The sequence below is a fragment of the Otolemur garnettii genome, unplaced genomic scaffold (assembly GCF_000181295.1).
Source record: "Otolemur garnettii isolate 467f Iridium unplaced genomic scaffold, OtoGar3 scaffold00105, whole genome shotgun sequence".
Lineage (NCBI taxonomy): Eukaryota > Metazoa > Chordata > Mammalia > Primates > Galagidae > Otolemur > Otolemur garnettii.
Genome location: NW_003852500.1, coordinates 3,449,237 through 3,455,292, shown reverse-complemented (window position 1 = coordinate 3,455,292; position 6,056 = coordinate 3,449,237).

The following is a 6,056-nucleotide window of genomic DNA, read 5'->3' as shown; positions in this document are numbered from 1 at the left end:
CTTTAGGTGTATGTGGCTGGCGCCTTAGCCACTTGAGCCACAGGCGCCGAGCCTTTTTTTTTTTTGCAGTTTTTGGGCGGGACCTGCGCCCTACTCTAATCCACAGGTGCCGCCCATGGACATTTCATATCAATGGAATCACACACCACATGGCCCTTTGTGTCTAGCTTTTTTACTCAGCATCGTGTTTTTGCATTTCATTTGCACACTGGCATGTTTAAGAACTTCATTTTATGGCTGCGTAATATTCCATTGTGTAGAACAGTAGTTCTCAACCTTCGTAATGTTGCAACACTTTTATACAGTCCAAAGGGGTCGTGACCCACAGGTTGAGAACTGCTGGTGTAGAAGGACCATGTTTTGTTTACCCTTCATCAGCTGCTGGATATTTAGGCTGTTTTTGAGGAAGTGTTTGCTGAGCATTTACTCTGCAGGAGGCATGGGACGGTGCTTAATTCCCACTCCCTACCTCCAGCTATGAGGTCATACAGTTATCACCACGTCCATTTGCCCATTTCAAAGTTGAGGAAATAAAGGCACAGATAAGCAGAGAGACTGCCAAAGGAACCATAGGCTGTCTCCTAGGCCTTATACTCTGGACAGTATAAAGAAATAATCATAGTAAATTCCAGGTGAAAAACCAAGAGTCTCCCAGGCAGTGGGAACAGCATGTGCATAGGCCCTGGGATTGGAACAAACTGGTATAGCTGGTGTGGCTAAGTGGAACAAGTGATGGGGAGAGAGGACAGGGATGGATGGCACCTGCTTCTTTGCCTGTACAGGAGTGTGTCTAAAATGTGCTCTGAGATGGAGAAACAGACTCAGAGATGTAGGAAGAGACAGGGAGAGAGATTAGGAGCCCAAGAAAGAGACAGGGCTTCAGCATCTCAAGGAGTTAAAATGGATAGATAGATGGGAGGATGGATGGATAGATGGATGGAAAGAAGTATGAATGGTGAGAAGAGAAAGGAAGACCTGGCACTCGGGCCAGTTTGATGAAAAACAGTGTGTCCTACCCACCCACCCCCAGCAGGTCACTGGTGGTGTAGGAATCTGCCCAGACATCTCCAGGGTCTTGCTTGCCTCTCCACAGGCTCAGGAGACAGCCACTGGGTTGGAGGCTGTAGAGAGGGGGCTTGACAGGGTGTTTATGAGCAAAGGCCAAGCATGGGTGGGTGGCTGGGTACCAGATGCTGCTACCTGCCTCTGCCGCTGAGTCAGCATCTCCATGGCAACTTGGGCTCTGTTGGATGCTTCTCTGGGCACACCCCCGTCATTGCAGCCATGACCAAGGCAGCCTCCTTGCCGGGGACCGGGGAGCAGCTATTTTTACCTAGGTTGTATGCAACACACAAGAACCACAATGTCCACCTTCCCAACAGCCCCCATTTGTGACAGCACCTTTATTTCCTGGGGTGGGGGTATCAAGTGGGGTGTGTACTCAAGATGAGGGAAAAATGGGCACAAAGAGGAGTTGGGTGCCTGGGTGGCAGAGGCAGGCAAAGCTGGGGGGGAGGGTAACAGGGAAAAGATGGTAGCAGGGAGCCACCAAGGGTGTGAGTAGGACAGAGTGGCACTCACAGAGGTCCCTGAGACCTTGGGCAGGCCCCATACTCCCAGAGCCTCTCCTGCCTCCTCTGAAGCATGGCCACTGGTGGGGAAACCGAGGCAGGGAGGGAAGTTATTTGCTTTATCTGGGCTAGGGCAAAGATTCAAACCATCCCCCATAGTCCTTGCTGAGGACTTGGCTGTGATCTTCTCCCTATCTCTCCACCCTGCTTCCTCTTAGGGGTTCCTCTGACACACCTCAGATGCCTACTCCAGGGCCTTTGCACAAGCTATTCCAGCTTTCAGGAACATCTTTTCCTGGGACATCTTCATGGTGCCCCCTCTGATCCTTTCATAGACCTTTTGAATCCTGTCCTCCACCCCACAATGTACCCCTCCTTGCACAAGGTGCTTGTATCTTTGTCCTTACCTAACTTTGTATTATTTATTTCATTTGTTCCCACCCAACAAATGATGAATCTCTGGGTCATACCTTGACTCCCTTGGCCCCTCTGTGAGGGCTTTCGTTTACCCGGCCATGAACTGCCACTGTCTGGTTCCTCCAACCTGACACAGAATGGCAGGGACCGGGTAGGAATGTGAGGAGACCAGTGGCTCACTGGGCAGGATTGACCCACTAGGTGTTCCAGGGCACATTTGGAACTCCATCTCTCTCCTTACCTGGTTTGTCCCTCGCTAGAGCTAGAGCTCTGTTTTTTCCTCCCTTTCGCTCTTGCTAGGGCTCTCTCTCATCTTTGCCTTTTTCTCTTTGTTTATATCTAAGTCACTATCTAGCTTTTCTCTCCCCTTATCTCTAAGCTCTGGAGCTCCTACCTCGCCCAACAAGGTGATTTCTAAGGCGACATCCTTCCCTCTCCTCTGTTCATGGATTCCCACCAGTGCCCCGGTGGGGAAGGGGTTAACCGCAAGCTGTTCCCTCCCCCCCAGCCCTGCATTTAATTAGCAGCCCCCAGGGGCGGCCTGGGCAAGTGGGGGTGGGAGGGAGAGAAGAGGAGGGAGGAAGAAGGGGAGGGAGAAGAAAAGAAGGGGAGGAGAAACGGAGACTGGAGGGAGGCCCAAAGCCAGCCGAGGATTTGCGTCCTGCTTCTCCCTTTACGTTCTCTTCCCACCCCAAGTCAGCTCTTTCCTCACCCAGTCGGGGAAACTGAGGCCACTCAGGGCAGAGTTCGGGACAAATGTCTATTTGGACGGTTTTGTAGGATTTGTCTGCGCACTGGGAAACAAAAAAAGCCCAAACCAGCTCATCTCAGCCCATAGACGTAGGGACCCTGGGAGGGGACAGCAGTTCGGGTCAGAGCTGGCGCGTTTAGTGCGGGGGAGCTGGGCCGCCCAGGATTTAGACCTAGGCAAGCATCGCCCCCTCCCTGCCTCAGTCTCTCTGCGCAGCGTGGTGGAAACTGGACGGAGACGGACCCCCATATCCAAACTCCGAATGTCCCCTTATGGCCTCCAGTACCGCGTAGGGTGGGGGCCCCGTGTCTACGCAGCTCCTCCTGGCCTTGACGTCGGCGCTGACGCTAGCCGCCCCGCTGGTCTCGGGGTTCGACCGCCCAGGTGAATTAACTCTTCCTCTGCCTGGGGCCGCACCAACCCCCACCCCCACCCCGGGATCCTTGCTTCCCCTCCCACCAGGGGAGGGGCCAAGCTTGGGGGAACCTGCGTCTAATTAGACCAGTGCACCCTAGCAAGGTGGAAGAACCTCACTCGTCCCCGGGCCTTTGCCCCCGCGGTTCCCTTCTCCAGGAATACGCCTTCCGCCCGGAACCCAGACCGAGTTTACAGCCACATCACACCCTTCGGCCTGGCTCTGACCTCTCCGGGGCTGGGCGTATTTGTGCCTGGCTGGGTCTCCGGACTAGGGGTGGGGTCTTCTCTCCCTAGCAAGTGGTTGTTTCAAACTCGGTTAATACCCCCTAGTTTTCAATTGAGAACCATCAGTGCCTGAAGAATTTAGGGACGTCACCCAGCGACAAGCTGCGTTGCCCTGACCCAGCCCCGGCTCTAGTGGCTTACCCGCCCCCCAGCCCCCGGGGGAGATAGTCTACCAGCCGAGAGGAGGACCCCAGAGGCTCCGCCCTGTCCCAGGGGAAGTGAGAATAGGGTCCACCCCCGCATTCCCGCCACTTCCTCCCCGGGACTACCGAAGCGCTAGGAGAGGCGAAGGGAAGGGAAAGCGGGGCGAGGGGGTGGGGGCTGGGGGGGAGGGGAGGGGAGGGTAGGCGGGAAGTCGTGGGAGTTCAAGGGATCGGCTTGAGAGAAACAGGGGTGGGGGGTGGGGTGTCGCTCCACCGCTTCACCTGATTTGGTAAGGCTGGCGCTTAAGTGCTCAAGTGCGAGGGTACCCCTCCTAAACCTGCTCCTTCCTTGGGACCTCTTCTTAAGCAACCCTAACCCTCCCTGCGCCTCCCCACCCCCCACACCTCCGGTCAGGGGCACCCTACTCCTCTCAGCCCCCTCCGCCCCCTGCCTTGCTCACATCAGTCTACTTCCAACTGGGGCTCAGACCTTTTTCGTTGGCTGGCCGACAGCCAGATATTGGGCAGTATGGCCACGCAGACACGGGGTCCAGCTGCAGCACCCCTCCGCATCAGCCTGGACCCCTGAGCTCCAGCGCCTCAGTCCTGCGGAGATGCAGCCCAGGATGTACAGAGCCCCCTGGATTCCAATCTGCCCTCTAAAGACGGAAACCATGTTTTGCTCAGAGCCTCAGTTTGTGCATCTGAAAAATAGGGACAGCTGTTCCTCCTTCGGGGACTGGACAGCAAGAATATTTCTGCAGGGATGGGGAACCTGCCACCTTGGGGCCACTTGTGGCTTTCTGGATCCTTTGAGTGAGGCCTTTTTTTAGAGACAGAGTCTCACTTTCTCACCCTTGGTAGAGTGCGGTGGCGTCACAGTTCACAGCAACCTCCAGCTCTTGGGCTTAGGCGATTCTCTTGCCTCAGCCTCCCGAGTAGCTGGAACTACAGGCGCCTGCCACAATGCCCGGCTATTTTTTTGTTGCAGTTTGGCCAGGGCCCAGCTTGAACCCGCCACGCTTGGTACATGGGGCCGGCACCCTACTCACTAAGCCACAGGCGGCGCCTGAGTGAGGCCTTTTGACTGAATCCAAATTTTACAGAAGAAATCCTTTTACTCTAGATTCTAGAGTGGGTTTCACTCACTTGGCAGCATGGATACATCTAAACAATCTTTAATTCACTCATCCACTTATTATTTCACTAAAACTCATCCATTATGTTATCTACATATTCATTCATTCATTTACTCATTTATTCACCCATTCATTGATTCACCCACCACAGGCAGTCTGGGAAGGAAGTCAGGGCCCATAGGACTGTGGGTGGGGACAGTCCCCAGACCTGGAGGTGGAGTTGGCAGCTTCCACTTCACCCAACTAAACTGAAGCCTCTCCGCTCCCCTACCACCCCACCCCTCAGCCTGTCTGAAATGGGTCGGTACCTTGCAAAGCCATATGGGCATGTGGGCTGATTGATGCAGGCAAAACCCACAACTTTGGGTTCAATGTCAACAAGTCAACAGATGGCCAGGTGAGGTGGCTCACATGTGTAATCTCTAGCACTCTGGGAGACCAAGACCCATAGATTGCTTGAGCTCAGGAATTCAAGAGCAGCCTAAGCAAAAGCCAGACTCCATCTCTAAAAAGTCAAGCATTGTGGCAGGTACCTATAGTCCCAGCTACTCAGGAAGCTGAGAGAAGAGAATCACGTGAACCCAAGAGTTTGAGGTTGCTGTGAGCTGTGACGCCATGGAACTCTACCCAGGGTGACAAAGTGAGGCTCTGTCTCAAAAAAAAGAAAAAGAGGCTCGGCACCTATAGCTCAACCGGCTAAGGCGCCAGCCACGTACACCTAAGGTGGCGGGTTCGAATCCCCAGCCCGGACCCGCCAAACAACAATGACGGCTGCAACCAAAAAATAGCCGGGCGTTGTGGCGGGCGCCTGTGGTCCCAGCTACTTGGGAGGCAGAGGCAAGAGACTCGCTTGAGCCCAGGAGTTGGAGGTTGCTGTGAGCTGTAATGCCATGGCACTCTACCCAGGGGGACAGCTTGAGGCTCTGTCTCAAAAAAAGAAAAAGAAAAAAGAAAGTCAACAGATATTGAGTTCCTGATGTGTGCTAGAACCCATGGGGACAGGAATGTCTGCCCAATGGGTCCCTGTGGTTCCTCTTGCCCTTCTGTTAGGGGTTTCCCTGCCTTTAATGCTGCAAAGACATTCGAAGTCCAGCCCTAAAACCTCAGTGTCCTTGAGAAGGGAATGCCTAGCTTTGCTCTCTTTTCATCATTTTTTGATTTCCTTCTACTAATGGCAAGAGAAACTGGTTTTCCATTCTTGGTGGTGACACGAAGTTTCTCTTTTGAAATATATTTACTGAAGTAAAAACAGAAAAAGGGGTCAACTTACAGGAAAATAGTGACACCAATCTAAAGTAAAGTGTGCTTCATCTAGGAGGTAAGGCAGATGGTA